Source organism: Macaca nemestrina, chromosome 11 (genome assembly GCF_043159975.1).
Source record: "Macaca nemestrina isolate mMacNem1 chromosome 11, mMacNem.hap1, whole genome shotgun sequence".
Taxonomy (NCBI): domain Eukaryota; kingdom Metazoa; phylum Chordata; class Mammalia; order Primates; family Cercopithecidae; genus Macaca; species Macaca nemestrina.
Window position 1 is genome coordinate 32,167,059 of NC_092135.1, and position 18,983 is coordinate 32,186,041.

Sequence of the window (18,983 nt, forward strand, 5' to 3'; positions counted from 1 at the left end):
GGGGAAAGCTGTAACTCAGTGAGATGATTTCACAGAACACAAAGAAGCTTCTCAGAAAGCTTCTTTCTCTTTGTTATCGGAGGATATTTCCTTTGGCCCTATAGTCTTCAAAGGGATCCGAAATATCTGTTCTCAGATTCCACAGAAATACGGCTAGCAAAGAGATCCTCGAAATACACATGTAACTCTGTGAGATGAATTAACAGAACACTAAGTAGTTTCTCAGAAAGCTTCTTCCCAGAATTCATCTGAGGATATTTCCTTTTTCACCATAGCCCTCTATGGGCTTCCAAATATCACTTTGCCAATTCCACAAGAACTGTCTTAGCGAAAGGCTTCTTGAGGGGAAAGCTGTAACTCTGTGAGATGATTTCACAGAACACAAAGAAGTTTCTCAGAAAGCTTCTTTCTCTTTGTTATCGGAGGATATTTCCTTTGGCCCTATAGTCTTCAAAGGTATCCGAAATATCTGTTCTCAGATTTCACAGAAATAGGGCTAGCAAAGAGATCCTCGAAATACACATGTAACTCTGTGAGATGAATTCACAGAACACTAAGCAGTTTCTCAGAAAGCTTCTTTCCAGATTTCATCTGAGGATATTTCCTTTTTCACCATAGCCCTCTATGGGCTTCCAAATATCACTTTGCCAGTTCCACAAGAACTGTTTTAGCGAAAGGGTTCTTCAGGGGAAAGCTGTAAATCTGTGAGATGATTTCACAGAACACAAAGAAGTTTCTCAGAAAGCTTCTTTCTCTTTGTTATCGGAGGATATTTCCTTTGGCCCTATAGTCTTCAAAGGGATCCGAAATATATGTTCTCAGATTCCACAGAAATACGGCTAGCAAAGAGATCCTCGAAATACACAAGAAACTCTGTGAGATGAATTCACAGAATACTAAGCAGTTTCTCAGAAAGCTTCTTTCCAGATTTCATCTGAGGTTATTTCCTTTTCCACCATAGCCCTCTATGGGCTTCCAAATATCACTTTGCCAATTCCACAAGAACTGTCTTAGCGAAAGTCTTCTTCAGGGGAAAGCTGTAACTCTGTGAGATGACTTCACAGAACACAAAGAAGTTTCTCAGAAAGCTTCTTTCTCTTTGTTATCGGAGGATATTTCCTTTGGCCCTATAGTCTTCAAAGGGATCCGAAATATCTGTTCTCAGATTCCACAGAAAGAAGGCTAGCAAAGAGATCTTCGAAATACACATGTAATTCTGTGAGATGAATTCACAGAACACTAAGCAGTTTCTCAGAAAGCTTCTTTCCAGATTTCATCTGAGGATATTTCCTTTTTCACCATAGCCCTCAATGGGCTTCCAAATATCACTTTGCCAATTCCACAAGAACTGTCTTAGCGAAAGGCTTCTTGAGGGGAAAGCTGTAACTCTGTGAGATGATTTAACAGAACACAAAGAAGTTTCTCAGAAAGCTTCTTTCTCTTTGTTATTGGAGGATATTTCCTTTGGCCCTATAGTCTTCAAAGGCATCCGAAATATCTGTTCTCAGATTCCACAGAAAGAAGGCTAGCAAAGAGATCCTCGAAATACACATGTAACTCTGTGAGATGAATTAACAGAACACTAATCAGTTTCTCAGAAAGCTTCTTTCCAGATTTCATCTGAGGATATTTCCTTGTTCACCATGGCCCTCTATGGGCTTCCAAATATCACTTTGCCAATTCCACAAGAACTGTCTTAGCGAAAGGCTTCTTGAGGGGAAAGCTGTAACTCAGTGAGATGATTTCACAGAACACAAAGAAGCTTCTCAGAAAGCTTCTTTCTCTTTGTTATCCGAGGATATTTCCTTTGGCCCTATAGTCTTCAAAGGGATCCGAAATATCTGTTCTCAGATTCCACAGAAATACGACTAGCAAAGAGATCCTCGAAATACACATGTAACTCTGTGAGATGAATTAACAGAACACTAAGTAGTTTCTCAGAAAGCTTCTTTCCAGAATTCATCTGAGGATATTTCCTTTTTCACCATAGCCCTCTATGGGCTTCCAAATATCACTTTGCCAATTCCACAGGAACTGTCGTAGCGAAAGGCTTCTTGAGGGGAAAGCTGTAACTCTGTGAGATGATTTCACAGAACACAATGAAGTTTCTCAGAAAGCTTCTTTCTCTTTGTTATCGGAGGATATCTCCTTTGGCCCTATAGTCTTCAACGGGATCCGAAATATCTGTTCTCAGATTCCACAGAAAGAAGGCTAGCAAAGAGATCCTCGAAATACACATGTAACTCTGTGACATGAATTAACAGAACACTAAGCAGTTTCTCAGAAAGCTTCTTTCCAGATTTCATCTGAGGATATTTCCTTTTTCAACATAGCCCTCTATGGGCTTCCAAATATCACTTTGCCAATTCCACAAGAACTGTCTTAGCGAAAGGCTTCTTCAGGGGAAAGCTGTATCTCTGTGAGATGATTTCACAGAACACAAAGAAGTTTCTCAGAAAGCTTCTTTCTCTTTGTTATCGGAGGATATTTCCTTTGGACCTATAGTCTTCAAAGGGAACCGAAATAACTGTTCTCAGATTCCAGAGAAAGAAGGCTAGCAAAGAGATCCTCGAAGTACACATGTAACACTGTGAGATGAATTCACAGAACACTAAGCAGTTTCTCAGAAAGCTTCTTTCCAGATTTCATCTGAGTATATTTCCTTTTTCACCATTGCCCTCTATGGGCTTCCAAATATCACTTTGCCAATTCCACAAGAACTGTCTCAGCGAAAGGCTTCTTCTGGGGAAAGCTGTAACTCTGTGAGATGATTTCACAGAACACAAAGAAGTTTCTCAGAAAGCTTCTTTCTCTTTGTTATCAGAGGATATTTCCTTTGGCCCTATAGTCTTCAAAGGGAACCGAAATATCTGTTCTCAGATTCCACAGAAATAAGGATAGCAAAGAGATCCTCGAAATACACATGTAACTCTGTGAGATGAATTCACACAACACTAAGCAGTTTCTCAGAAAGCTTCTTTCCAGATTTCATCTGATGATATTTACTTTTTCACCGTAGCCCTCTATGGTCTTCCAAATATCACTTTGCCAATTCCACAAGAACTGTCTTAGCGAAAGGCTTCTTGAGGGGAAAGCTGTAACTCTGTGAGATGATTTCACAGAACACAAAGAAGTTTCTCAGAAAGCTTCTTTCTCTTTGTTATCGGACGATATTTCCTTTGGCCCTATAGTCTTCAAAGGCATCCAAAATATCTGTTCTCAGATTCCACAGAAAGAAGGCTAGCAAAGAGATCCTCGAAATACACATGTAACTCTGTGAGATGAATTAACAGAACACTAAGCAGTTTCTCAGAAAGCTTCTTTCCAGATTTCATCTGAGAATATTTCCTTTTTCACCGTAGCCCTCTATGGGCTTCCAAATATCACTTTGCCAATTCCACAAGAACTGTCTTAGCGAAAGGCTTCTTAGGGGAAAGCTGTAACTCAGTGAGATGATTTCACAGAACACAAAGAAGCTTCTCAGAAAGCTTCTTTCTCTTTGTTATCGGAGGATATTTCCTTTGGCCCTATAGTCTTCAAAGGGATCCGAAATATCTGTTCTCAGATTCCACAGAAATACGGCTAGCAAAGAGATCCTCGAAATACACATGTAACTCTGTGAGATGAATTAACAGAACACTAAGTAGTTTCTCAGAAAGCTTCTTCCCAGAATTCATCTGAGGATATTTCCTTTTTCACCATAGCCCTCTATGGGCTTCCAAATATCACTTTGCCAATTCCACAAGAACTGTCTTAGCGAAAGGCTTCTTGAGGGGAAAGCTGTAACTCTGTGAGATGATTTCACAGAACACAAAGAAGTTTCTCAGAAAGCTTCTTTCTCTTTGTTATCGGAGGATATTTCCTTTGGCCCTATAGTCTTCAAAGGTATCCGAAATATCTGTTCTCAGATTTCACAGAAATAGGGCTAGCAAAGAGATCCTCGAAATACACATGTAACTCTGTGAGATGAATTCACAGAACACTAAGCAGTTTCTCAGAAAGCTTCTTTCCAGATTTCATCTGAGGATATTTCCTTTTTCAACATAGCCCTCTATGGGCTTCCAAATATCACTTTGCCAGTTCCACAAGAACTGTTTTAGCGAAAGGGTTCTTCAGGGGAAAGCTGTAAATCTGTGAGATGATTTCACAGAACACAAAGAAGTTTCTCAGAAAGCTTCTTTCTCTTTGTTATCGGAGGATATTTCCTTTGGCCCTATAGTCTTCAAAGGGATCCGAAATATATGTTCTCAGATTCCACAGAAATACGGCTAGCAAAGAGATCCTCAAAATACACAAGAAACTCTGTGAGATGAATTCACAGAATACTAAGCAGTTTCTCAGAAAGCTTCTTTCCAGATTTCATCTGAGGTTATTTCCTTTTCCACCATAGCCCTCTATGGGCTTCCAAATATCACTTTGCCAATTCCACAAGAACTGTCTTAGCGAAAGGCTTCTTGAGGGGAAAGCTGTAACTCTGTGAGATGATTTCACAGAACACAAAGAAGTTTCTCAGAAAGCTTCTTTCTCTTTGTTATCGGAGGATATTTCCTTTGGCCCTATAGTCTTCAAAGGGATCCGAAATATCTGTTCTCAGATTTCACAGTAATAGGGCTAGCAAAGAGATCCTCGAAATACAGATGTAACTCTGTGAGATGAATTCACAGAACACTAAGCAGTTTCTCAGAAAGCTTCTTTCCGGATTTCATCTGAGGATATTTCCTTTTTCACCATAGCCCTCTATGGGCTTCCAAATATCACTTTGCCAGTTCCACAAGAACTGTTTTAGCGAAAGGCTTCTTCAGGGGAAAGCTGTAAATCTGTGAGATGATTTCACAGAACACAAAGAAGTTTCTCAGAAAGCTTCTTTCTCTTTGTTATCGGAGGATATTTCCTTTGGCCCTATAGTCTTCAAAGGGATCCGAAATATCTGTTCTCAGATTCCACAGAAAGAAGGCTAGCAAAGAGATCCTCGAAATACACATGTAACTCTGTGAGATGAATTAATAGAACACTAAGCAGTTTCTCAGAAAGCTTCTTTCCAGATTTCATCTGAGGATATTTCCTTTTTCAACATAGCCCTCTATGGGCTTCCAAATATCACTTTGCCAATTCCACAAGAACTGTCTTAGCGAAAGGCTTCTTCAGGGGAAAGCTGTATCTCTGTGAGATGATTTCACAGAACACAAAGAAGTTTCTCAGAAAGCTTCTTTCTCTTTGTTATCGGAGGATATTTCCTTTGGCCCTATAGTTTTTTTCTAAGGGATCCGAAATATCTGCTCTCAGATTCCACAGAAAGAAGGCTAGCAAAGAGATCCTCGAAATACACATGTAACTCTGTGAGATGAATTAACAGAACACTAAGCAGTTTCTCAGAAAGCTTCTTTCCAGATTTCATCTGAGTATATTTCCTTTTTCACCATTGCCCTCTATGGGCTTCCAAATATCACTTTGCCAATTCCACAAGAACTGTCTCAGCGAAAGGCTTCTTCTGGGGAAAGCTGTAACTCTGTGAGATGATTTCACAGAACACAAAGAAGTTTCTCAGAAAGCTTCTTTCTCTTTGTTATCAGAGGATATTTCCTTTGGCCCTATAGTCTTCAAAGGGAACCGAAATAACTGTTCTCAGATTCCAGAGAAAGAAGGCTAGCAAAGAGATCCTCGAAGTACACATGTAACACTGTGAGATGAATTCACAGAACACTAAGCAGTTTCTCAGAAAGCTTCTTTCCAGATTTCATCTGAGTATATTTCCTTTTTCACCATTGCCCTCTATGGGCTTCCAAATATCACTTTGCCAATTCCACAAGAACTGTCTCAGCGAAAGGCTTCTTCTGGGGAAAGCTGTAACTCTGTGAGATGATTTCACAGAACACAAAGAAGTTTCTCAGAAAGCTTCTTTCTCTTTGTTATCAGAGGATATTTCCTTTGGCCCTATAGTCTTCAAAGGGAACCGAAATATCTGTTCTCAGATTCCACAGAAATAAGGATAGCAAAGAGATCCTCGAAATACACATGTAACTCTGTGAGATGAATTCACACAACACTAAGCAGTTTCTCAGAAAGCTTCTTTCCAGATTTCATCTGATGATATTTAGTTTTTCACCGTAGCCCTCTATGGTCTTCCAAATATCACTTTGCCAATTCCACAAGAACTGTCTTAGCGAAAGGCTTCTTGACGGGAAAGCTGTAAATCTGTGAGATGATTTCACAGAACACAAAGAAGCTTCTCAGAAAGCTTCTTTCTCTTTGTTATCGGAGGATATTTCCTTTGGCCCTATAGTCTTCAAAGAGATCCGAAATATCTGTTCTCAGATTCCACAGAAATACGGCTAGCAAAGAGATCCTCGAAATACACATGTAACTCTGTGAGATGAATTAACAGAACACTAAGTAGTTTCTCAGAAAGCTTCTTTCCAGATTTCATCTGAGAATATTTCCTTTTTCACCGTAGCCCTCTATGGGCTTCCAAATATCACTTTGCCAGTTCCACAAGAACTGTTTTAGCGAAAGGGTTCTTCAGGGGAAAGCTGTAACTCTGTGAGATGATTTCACAGAACACAAAGAAGTTTCTCAGAAAGCTTCTTTCTCTTTGTTATCGGAGGATATTTCCTTTGGCCCTATAGTCTTCAAAGGGATCCGAAATATATGTTCTCAGATTCCACAGAAATACGGCTAGCAAAGAGATCCTCGAAATACACAAGAAACTCTGTGAGATGAATTCACAGAATACTAAGCAGTTTCTCAGAAAGCTTCTTTCCAGATTTCATCTGAGGTTATTTCCTTTTCCACCATAGCCCTCTATGGGCTTCCAAATATCACTTTGCCAATTCCACAAGAACTGTCTTAGCGAAAGGCTTCTTGAGGGGAAAGCTGTAACTCTGTGAGATGATTTCACAGAACACAAAGAAGTTTCTCAGAAAGCTTCTTTCTCTTTGTTATCGGAGGATATTTCCTTTGGCCCTATAGACTTCAAAGGGATCCGAAATATCTGTTCTCAGATTTCACAGAAATAGGGGTAGCAAAGAGATCCTCGAAATACACATGTAACTCTGTGAGATGAATTCACAGAACACTAAGCAGTTTCTCAGAAAGCTTCTTTCCAGATTTCATCTGAGGATATTTCCTTTTTCACCATAGCCCTCTTTGGGCTTCCAAATATCACTTTGCCAGTTCCACAAGAACTGTTTTAGCGAAAGGCTTCTTCAGGGGAAAGCTGTAAATCTGTGAGATGATTTCACAGAACACAAAGAAGTTTCTCAGAATGCTTCTTTCTGTTTCTTATCGGATGATATTTCCTTTGGCCCTATAGTCTTCAAAGGGATCCGAAATATATGTTCTCAGATTCCACAGAAAGAAGGCTAGCAAAGAGATCCTCGAAATACACATGTAACTCTGTGAGATGAATTCACAGAACACTAAGCAGTTTCTCAGAAAGCTTCTTTCCAGATTTCATCTGAGGTTATTTCCTTTTCCACCATAGCCCTCTATGGGCTTCCGAATATCACTTTGCCAATTCCACAAGAACTGTCTTAGCGAAAGGCTTCTTTAGGGGAAAGCTGTAACTCAGTGAGATGATTTCACAGAACACAAAGAAGCTTCTCAGAAAGCTTCTTTCTTTTTGTTATCGGAGGATATTTCCTTTGGCCCTATAGTCTTCAAAGGGATCCGAAATATCTGTTCTCAGATTCCACAGAAATACGGCTAGCAAAGAGATCCTCGAAATACACATGTAACTCTGTGAGATGAATTCACAGAACACTAAGTAGTTTCTCAGAAAGCTTCTTTCCAGAATTCATCTGAGGATATTTCCTTTTTCACCATAGCCCTCTATGGGCTTCCAAATATCACTTTGCCAATTCCACAAGAACTGTCTTAGCGAAAGGCTTCTTGAGGGGAAAGCTGTAACTCTGTGAGATGATTTCACAGAACACAAAGAAGTTTCTCAGAAAGCTTCTTTCTCTTTGTTATCGGAGGATATTTCCTTTGGCCCCTAGTCTTCAAATGGATCCGAAATATCTGTTCTCAGATTTCACAGAAATAGAGCTAGCAAAGAGATCCTCGAAATATACATGTAACTCTGTGAGATGAATTCACAGAACACTAAGCAGTTTCTCAGAAAGCTTCTTTCCAGATTTCATCTGAGGATATTTCCTTTTTCACCATAGCCCTCTATGGGCTTCCAAATATCACTTTGCCAGTTCCACAAGAACTGTTTTAGCGAAAGGCTTCTTCAGGGGAAAGCTGTAAATCTGTGAGATGATTTCACAGAACACAAAGAAGTTTCTCAGAAAGCTTCTTTCTCTTTGTTATCGGAGGATATTTCCTTTGGCCCTATAGTCTTCAAAGGGATCCGAAATATATGTTCTCAGATTCCACAGAAATACGGCTAGCAATGAGATCCTCGAAATACACATGTAACTCTGTGAGATGAATTCACAGAACACTAAGCAGTTTCTCAGAAAGCTTCTTTCCAGATTTCATCTGAGGATATTTCCTTTTCCACCATAGCCCTCTATGGGCTTCCAAATAGCACTTTGCCAATTCCACAAGAACTGTCTTAGTGAAAGGCTTCTTGAGGGGAAAGCTGTAACTCTGTGAGATGATTTCACAGAACACAAAGAAGTTTCTCAGAAAGCTTCTTTCTCTTTGTTATCGGAGGATATTTCCTTTGGCCCTATAGTCTTCAAAGGGATCCGAAATATCTGTTCTCAGATTCCACAGAAAGAAGGCTAGCAAAGAGATCCTCGAAATACACATGTAACTCTGTGAGATGAATTCACAGAACACTAAGCAGTTTCTCAGAATGCTTCTTTCCAGATTTCATCTGAGGTTATTTCCTTTTTCACCATAGCCCCCTATGGGCTTCCAAATATCACTTTGCCAATTCCACAAGAACTGTCTTAGCGAAAGGCTTCTTTAGGGGAAAGCTGTAACTCAGTGAGATGATTTCACAGAACACAAAGAAGCTTCTCAGAAAGCTTCTTTCTCTTTGTTATCGGAGGATATTTCCTTTGGCCCTATAGTCTTCAAAGGGATCCGAAATATCTGTTCTCAGATTCCACAGAAAGAAGGCTAGCAAAGAGATCCTCGAAATACACATGTAACTCTGTGAGATGAATTAACAGAACACTAAGCAGTTTCTCAGAAAGCTTCTTTCCAGATTTCATCTGAGGATATTTCCTTTTTCACCATAGCCCTCTATGGGCTTCCAAATATCATTTTGCCAATTCCACAAGACCTGTCTTAGCGAAAGGCTTCTTCAGGGGAAAACTGTAACTCTGTGAGGTGATTTCACAGAACACAAAGAAGTTTCTCAGAAAGCTTCTTTCTCTTTGTTATCGGAGGATATTTCCTTTGGCCCTGTAGTCTTCAAAGGAACCGAAATAACAGTTCTCAGATTCCAGAGAAAGAAGGCTAGCAAAGAGATCCTCGAAATACACCTGTAACTCTGTGAGATGAATTCACGGAACACCTAGCAGTTTCTCAGAAAGCTTCTTTGCAGATTTCATCTGAGGATATTTCCTTTTTCAACATAGCCCTCTAAGGGCTTCCGAATATCACTTTGCCAATTCCACAAGAACTGTCTTTGCGAAAGGCTTCTTCAGGAGAAAGCTGTAACTCTGTGAGATGATTAAATAGAACACACAGAAGTTTCTCAGAAAGCTTCTTTCTCTTTGTTATCGGAGGATATTTCCTTTGGCCCTATAGTCTTCAAAGGGATCCGAAATATCTGTTCTCGGATTCCACAGAAATAAGGCTAGCAAAGAGATCCTCGAAATACACATGTAACTCTGTGAGATGAATTCACAGAACACTAAGCAGTTTCTCAGAAAGCTTCTTTCCAGATTTCGTCTGAGGATATTTCCTTTTTCACCATAGCCCTCTATGGGCTTCCAAATATCACTTTGCCAATTCAACAAGACCTGTCTTAGCGAAAGGCTTCTTCAGGGAAAAGCTGTAACTCTGTGAGATGATTTCACAGAACACAAAGAAGTTTCTCAGAAAGCTTCTTTCTCTTTGTTATCGGAGGATATTTCCTTTGGCCCTATAGTCTTCAAAGGGAATCGAAATAACTGTTCTCAGATTCCAGAGAAAGAAGGCTAGCAATGAGATCCTGGAAATACACATGTAACTCTGTGAGATGAATTCACAGAACACCAAGCAGTTTCTCAGAAAGCTTCTTTGCAGATTTCATCTGAGGATATTTCCTTTTTCACCATAGCCCTTTATGGGCTTCCAAATATCACTTTGCCAATTCCACCAGAACTGTCTTTGCGAAAGGCTTATTCAGAAGAAAGCTGTAATTCTGTGAGATGATTAAATAGAACACAAAGAAGTTTCTCAGAAAGCTTCTTTCTCTTTGTTATCGGAGGATATTTCCTTTGGCCCTATAGTCTTCAACGGGATCCGAAATATCTGTTCTCAGATTCCACAGAAAGAAGGCTAGCAAAGAGATCCTCGAAATACACATGTAACTCTGTGACATGAATTACCAGAACACTAAGCAGTTTCTCAGAAAGCTTCTTTCCAGATTTCATCTGAGGATATTTCCTTTTTCACCATAGCCCTCTAAGGGCTTCCAAATATCACTTTGCCAATTCCACAAGAACTGTCTTAGCGAAAGGCTTCTTGAGGGGAAAGCTGTAACTCTGTGAGATGATTTCACAGAACACAAAGAAGTTTCTCAGAAAGCTTCTTTCTCTTTGTTATCGGAGGATATTTCCTTTGGCCCTATAGTCTTCAAAGGGATCCGAAATATCTGTTCTCAGATTCCACAGAAAGAAGGCTAGCAAAGAGATCCTCGAAATACACATGTAACTCTGTGAGATGAATTAACAGAACACTAAGCAGTTTCTCAGAAAGCTTCTTTCCAGATTTCATCTGAGGATATTTCCTTTTTCACCAGAGCCCTCTATGGGCTACCAAATATCACTTTACCAATTCCACAAGAACTGTCTTAACGAAAGGCTTCTTCAGGGGAAAGCTGTAACTCTGTGAGATGATTTCACAGAACACAAAGAAGTTTCTCAGAAAGCTTCTTTCTCTTTGTTATCGGAGGATATTTCCTTTGGCCCTATAGTCTTCAAAGGGATCCGAAATATCTGTTCTCAGATTCTACAGAAAGAAGGCTAGCAAAGAGATCCTCGAAATACACATGTAATTCTGTGAGATGAATTAACAGAACACTAAGCAGTTTCTCAGAAAGCTTCTTTCCAGATTTCATCTGAGGATATTTCCTTTTTCACCATAGCCCTCTATGGGCTTCCAAATATCACTTTGCCAATTCCACAAGACCTGTCTTAGCGAAAGGCTTCTTCAGGGGAAAACTGTAACTCTGTGAGATGATTTCACAGAACACAAAGAAGTTTCTCAGAAAGCTTCTTTCTCTTTGTTATCGGAGGATATTTCCTTTGGCCCTATAGTCTTCAAAGGGAATCGAAATAACTGTTTTCAGATTCCAGAGAAAGAAGGCTAGCAGTGAGATCCTGGAAATACACATGTAACTCTGTGAGATGAATTCACAGAACACCAAGCAGTTTCTCAGAAAGCTTCTTTGCAGATTTCATCTGAGGATATTTCCTTTTTCAACATAGCCCTCTATGGGCTTCCAAATATCACTTTGCCAATTCCACAAGAACTGTCTTAGCGAAAGGCTTCTTCAGGGGAAAGCTGTAACTCTGTGAGATGATTTCAGAGAACACAAAGAAGTTTCTCAGAAAGCTTCTTTCTCTTTGTTATCGGAGGATATTTCCTTTGGCCCTATAGTCTTCAAAGGGATCCGAAATATCTGTTCTCAGATTTCACAGAAAGAAGGCGAGCAAAGAGATCCTCGAAATGCACATGTAACTCTGTGAGATGAATTAACAGAACACTAAGCAGTTTCTCAGAAAGCTTCTTTCAAGATTTCATCTGAGGATATTTCCTTTTTCACCAGAGTCCTCTATGGGCTTCCAAATATCACTTTGCCAATTCCACAAGAACTGTCTTAACAAAAGGCTTCTTCAGGGGAAAGCTGTAACTCTGTGAGATGATTTCACAGAACACAAAGAAGTTTCTCAGAAAGCTTCTTTCTCTTTGTTATCGGAGGATATTTCCTTTGGCCCTATAGTCTTCAAAGGGATCCGAAATATCTGTTCTCAGATTCCACAGAAAGAAGGCTAGCAAAGAGATCCTCGAAATACACATGTAACTCTGTGAGATGAATTAACAGAACACTAAGCAGTTTCTCAGAAAGCTTCTTTCCAGATTTCATCTGAGGATATTTCCTTTTTCACCAGAGCCCTCTATGGGCTACCAAATATCACTTTACCAATTCCACAAGAACTGTCTTAACGAAAGGCTTCTTCAGGGGAAAGCTGTAACTCTGTGAGATGATTTCACAGAACACAAAGAAGTTTCTCAGAAAGCTTCTTTCTCTTTGTTATCGGAGGATATTTCCTTTGGCCCTATAGTCTTCAAAGGGATCCGAAATATCTGTTCTCAGATTCCACAGAAAGAAGGCTAGCAAAGAGATCCTCGAAATACACATGTAACTCTGTGAGATGAATTAACAGAACACTAAGCAGTTTCTCAGAAAGCTTCTTGCCAGATTTCATCTGAGGATATTTCCTTTTTCACCATAGCCCTCTATGGGCTTCCAAATATCATTTTGCCAATTCCACAAGACCTGTCTTAGCGAAAGGCTTCTTCAGGGGAAAACTGTAACTCTGTGAGGTGATTTCACAGAACACAAAGAAGTTTCTCAGAAAGCTTCTTTCTCTTTGTTATCGGAGGATATTTCCTTTGGCCCTGTAGTCTTCAAAGGAACCGAAATAACAGTTCTCAGATTCCAGAGAAAGAAGGCTAGCAAAGAGATCCTCGAAATACACCTGTAACTCTGTGAGATGAATTCACGGAACACCTAGCAGTTTCTCAGAAAGCTTCTTTGCAGATTTCATCTGAGGATATTTCCTTTTTCAACATAGCCCTCTAAGGGCTTCCGAATATCACTTTGCCAATTCCACAAGAACTGTCTTTGCGAAAGGCTTCTTCAGGAGAAAGCTGTAACTCTGTGAGATGATTAAATAGAACACACAGAAGTTTCTCAGAAAGCTTCTTTCTCTTTGTTATCGGAGGATATTTCCTTTGGCCCTATAGTCTTCAAAGGGATCCGAAATATCTGTTCTCGGATTCCACAGAAATAAGGCTAGCAAAGAGATCCTCGAAATACACATGTAACTCTGTGAGATGAAATAACAGAACACTAAGCAGTTTCTCAGAAAGCTTCTTTCCAGATTTCGTCTGAGGATATTTCCTTTTTCACCATAGCCCTCTATGGGCTTCCAAATATCACTTTGCCAATTCAACAAGACCTGTCTTAGCGAAAGGCTTCTTCAGGGAAAAGCTGTAACTCTGTGAGATGATTTCACAGAACACAAAGAAGTTTCTCAGAAAGCTTCTTTCTCTTTGTTACCGGAGGATATTTCCTTTGGCCCTAAAGTCTTCAAAGGGAATCGAAATAACTGTTCTCAGATTCCAGAGAAAGAAGGCTAGCAATGAGATCCTGGAAATACACATGTAACTCTGTGAGATGAATTCACAGAACACCAAGCAGTTTCTCAGAAAGCTTCTTTGCAGATTTCATCTGAGGATATTTCCTTTTTCACCATAGCCCTCTATGGGCTTCCAAATATCACTTTGCCAATTCCACCAGAACTGTCTTTGCGAAAGGCTTATTCAGAAGAAAGCTGTAATTCTGTGAGATGATTAAATAGAACACAAAGAAGTTTCTCAGAAAGCTTCTTTCTCTTTGTTATCGGAGGATATTTCCTTTGGCCCTATAGTCTTCAACGGGATCCGAAATATCTGTTCTCAGATTCCACAGAAAGAAGGCTAGCAAAGAGATCCTCGAAATACACATGTAACTCTGTGACATGAATTACCAGAACACTAAGCAGTTTCTCAGAAAGCTTCTTTCCAGATTTCATCTGAGGATATTTCCTTTTTCACCATAGCCCTCTAAGGGCTTCCAAATATCACTTTGCCAATTCCACAAGAACTGTCTTAGCGAAAGGCTTCTTGAGGGGAAAGCTGTAACTCTGTGAGATGATTTCACAGAACACAAAGAAGTTTCTCAGAAAGCTTCTTTCTCTTTGTTATCGGAGGATATTTCCTTTGGCCCTATAGTCTTCAAAGGGATCCGAAATATCTGTTCTCAGATTTCACAGAAATAGGGCTAGCAAAGAGATCCTCGAAATGCACATGTAACTCTGTGAGATGAATTAACAGAACACTAAGCAGTTTCTCAGAAAGTTTCTTTCCAGATTTCATCTGAGGATATTTCCTTTTTCACCAGAGCCCTCTATGGGCTTCCAAATATCACTTTGCCAATTCCACAAGAACTGTCTTAGCGAAAGGCTTCTTCAGGGGAAAGCTGTAACTCTGTGAGATGATTTCACAGAACACAAAGAAGTTTCTCAGAAAGCTTCTTTCTCTTTGTTATCGGAGGATATTTCCTTTGGCCCTATAGTCTTCAAAGGGATCCGAAATATCTGTTCTCAGATTCCACAGAAAGAAGGCTAGCAAAGAGATCCTCGAAATACACATGTAACTCTGTGAGATGAATTAACAGAACACTAAGCAGTTTCTCAGAAAGCTTCTTTCCAGATTTCATCTGAGGATATTTCCTTTTTCACCAGAGCCCTCTATGGGCTACCAAATATCACTTTACCAATTCCACAACAACTGTCTTAACGAAAGGCTTCTTCAGGGGAAAGCTGTAACTCTGTGAGATGATTTCACAGAACACAAAGAAGTTTCTCAGAAAGCTTCTTTCTCTTTGTTATCGGAGGCTATTTCCTTTGGCCCTATAGTCTTCAAAGGGATCCGAAATATCTGTTCTCAGATTCTACAGAAAGAAGGCTAGCAAAGAGATCCTCGAAATACACATGTAACTCTGTGAGATGAATTAACAGAACACTAAGCAGTTTCTCAGAAAGCTTCTTTCCAGATTTCATCTGAGGATATTTCCTTTTTCACCATAGCCCTCTATGGGCTTCCAAATATCACTTTGCCAATTCCACAAGACCTGTCTTAGCGAAAGGCTTCTTCAGGGGAAAACTGTAACTCTGTGAGATGATTTCACAGAACACAAAGAAGTTTCTCAGAAAGCTTCTTTCTCTTTGTTATCGGAGGATATTTCCTTTGGCCCTATAGTCTTCAAAGGGAATCGAAATAACTGTTTTCAGATTCCAGAGAAAGAAGGCTAGCAGTGAGATCCTGGAAATACACATGTAACTCTGTGAGATGAATTCACAGAACACCAAGCAGTTTCTCAGAAAGCTTCTTCGCAGATTTCATCTGAGGATATTTCCTTTTTCAACATAGCCCTCTATGGGCTTCCAAATATCACTTTGCCAATTCCACAAGAACTGTCTTAGCGAAAGGCTTCTTCAGGGGAAAGCTGTAACTCTGTGAGATGATTTCAGAGAACACAAAGAAGTTTCTCAGAAAGCTTCTTTCTCTTTGTTATCGGAGGATATTTCCTTTGGCCCTATAGTCTTCAAAGGGATCCGAAATATCTGTTCTCAGATTTCACAGAAAGAAGGCGAGCAAAGAGATCCTCGAAATGCACATGTAACTCTGTGAGATGAATTAACAGAACACTAAGCAGTTTCTCAGAAAGCTTCTTTCAAGATTTCATCTGAGGATATTTCCTTTTTCACCAGAGTCCTCTATGGGCTTCCAAATATCACTTTGCCAATTCCACAAGAACTGTCTTAACGAAAGGCTTCTTCAGGGGAAAGCTGTAACTCTGTGAGATGATTTCACAGAACACAAAGAAGTTTCTCAGAAAGCTTCTTTCTCTTTGTTATCGGAGGATATTTCCTTTGGCCCTATAGTCTTCAAAGGGATCCGAAATATCTGTTCTCAGATTCCACAGAAAGAAGGCTAGCAAAGAGATCCTCGAAATACACATGTAACTCTGTGAGATGAATTAACAGAACACTAAGCAGTTTCTCAGAAAGCTTCTTTCCAGATTTCATCTGAGGATATTTCCTTTTTCACCAGAGCCCTCTATGGGCTACCAAATATCACTTTACCAATTCCACAAGAACTGTCTTAACGAAAGGCTTCTTCAGGGGAAAGCTGTAACTCTGTGAGATGATTTCACAGAACACAAAGAAGTTTCTCAGCAAGCTTCTTTCTCTTTGTTATCGGAGGATATTTCCTTTGGCCCTATAGTCTTCAAAGGGATCCGAAATATCTGTTCTCAGATTCTACAGAAAGAAGGCTAGCAAAGAGATCCTCGAAATACACATGTAACTCTGTGAGATGAATTAACAGAACACTAAGCAGTTTCTCAGAAAGCTTCTTTCCAGATTTCATCTGAGGATATTTCCTTTTTCAACATAGCCCTCTATGGGCTTCCAAATATCACTTTGCCAATTCCACAAGACCTGTCTTAGCGAAAGGCTTCTTCAGGGGAAAACTGTAACTCTGTGAGGTGATTTCACAGAACACAAAGAAGTTTCTCAGAAAGCTTCTTTCTCTTTGTTATTGGAGGATATTTCCTTTGGCCCTGTAGTCTTCAAAGGGAACCGAAATAACTGTTCTCAGATTCCAGAGAAAGAAGGCTAGCAAAGAGATCCTCGAAATACACATGTAACTCTGTGAGATGAATTCACGGAACACCTAGCAGTTTCTCAGAAAGCTTCTTTGCAGATTTCATCTGAGGATATTTCCTTTTTCAACATAGCCCTCTAAGGGCTTCCAAATATCACTTTGCCAATTCCACAAGAACTGTCTTTGCGAAAGGCTTCTTCAGGAGAAAGCTGTAACTCTGTGAGATGATTAAATAGAACACACAGAAGTTTCTCAGAAAGCTTCTTTCTCTTTGTTATCGGAGGATATTTCCTTTGGCCCTATAGTCTTCAAAGGGATCCGAAATATCTGTTCTCGGATTCCACAGAAATAAGGCTAGCAAAGAGATCCTCGAAATACACATGTAACTCTGTGAGATGAATTAACAGAACACTAAGCAGTTTCTCAGAAAGCATCTTTCCAGATTTCGTCTGAGGATATTTCCTTTTTCACCATAGCCCTCTATGGGCTTCCAAATATCACTTTGCCAATTCAACAAGACCTGTCTTAGCGAAAGGCTTCTTCAGGGGAAAGCTGTAACTCTGTGAGATGATTTCACAGAACACAAAGAAGTTTCTCAGAAAGCTTCTTTCTCTTTGTTATCGGAGGATATTCCTTTTGGCCCTATAGTCTTCAAAGGGAATCGAAATAACTGTTCTCAGATTCCAGAGAAAGAAGGCTAGCAATGAGATCCTGGAAATACACATGAAACTCTGTGAGATGAATTCACAGAACACCAAGCAGTTTCTCAGAAAGCTTCTTTGCAGATTTCATCTGAGGATATTTCCTTTTTCAACATAGCCCTCTATGGGCTTCCAAATATCACTTTGCCAATTCCACAAGAACTGTCTTTGCGAAATGCTTCTTCAGAAGAAAGCTGTAACTCTGTGAGATGATTAAATAGAACACAAAGAAGTTTCTCAGAAAGCTTCTTTCTCTTTGTTATCGGAGGATATTTCCTTTGGCCCTATAGTCTTCAACGGGATCCGAAATATCTGTTCTCAGATTCCACAGAAAGAAGGCTAGCAAAGAGATCCTCGAAATACACATGTAACTCTGTGACATGAATTACCAGAACACTAAGCAGTTTCTCAGAAAGCTTCTTTCCAGATTTCATCTGAGGATATTTCCTTTTTCACCATAGCCCTCTAAGGGCTTCCAAATATCACTTTGCCAATTCCACAAGAACTGTCTTAGCGAAAGGCTTCTTGAGGGGAAAGCTGTAACTCTGTGAGATGATTTCACAGAACACAAAGAAGTTTCTCAGAAAGCTTCTTTCTCTTTGTTATCGGAGGAGATTTCCTTTGGCCCTATAGTCTTCAAAGGGATCCGAAATATCTGTTCTCAGATTTCACAGAAATAGGGCTAGCAAAGAGATCCTCGAAATGCACATGTAACTCTGTGAGATGAATTAACAGAACACTAAGCAGTTTCTCAGAAAGCTTCTTTCCAGATTTCATCTGAGGATATTTCCTTTTTCACCAGAGCCCTCTATGGGCTTCCAAGTATCACTTTGCCAATTCCACAAGAACTGTCTTAGCGAAAGGCTTCTTGAGGGAAAGCTGTAACTCTGTGAGATGATTTCACAGAACACAAAGAGGTTTCTCAGAAAGCTTCTTTCTCTTTGTTATCGGAGGATATTTCCTTTGGCCCTATAGTCTTCAAAGGGATCCGAAATATCTGTTCTCAGATTCCACAGAAAGAAGGCTAGCAAAGAGATCCTCGAAATACACATGTAACTCTGCGAGATGAATTAACAATACACTAAGCAGTTTCTCAGAAAGCTCCTTTCCAGATTTCATCTGAGGATATTTCCTTTTTCACAATAGCCCTCTATGGGCTACCAAATATCACTTTGCCAATTCCACAAGAACTGTCTTAGCGAAAGGCTTCTTCAGGGGAAAGCTGTAACTCTGTGAGATGATTTCACAGAACACAAAGAAGTTTCTCAGAAAGCTTCTTTCTCTTTGTTATCGTAGGATATTTCCTTTGGCCCTATAGTCTTCAAAGGGATCCGAAATATCTGTTCTCAGTTTCCACAGAAATAAGGCTAGCAAAGAGATCCTCGAAATACACATGTAACTCTGTGAGGTGAATTAAAAGAACACTAAGCAGTTTCTCAGAAAGCTTCTTGCCAGATTTCATCTGATGATATTTCCTTTTTCACCATAGACCTCTATGGGCTTCCAAATATCACTTTGCCAATTCCACAAGACCTGTCTTAGCGAAAGGCTTCTTCAAGGGAAAGCTGTAACTCTGTGAGGTGATTTCACAGAACACAAAGAAGTTTCTCAGGAAGCTTCTTTCTCTTTGTTATCGCAGTATATTTCCTTTGGCCCTATAGTCTTCAAAGGGAACCG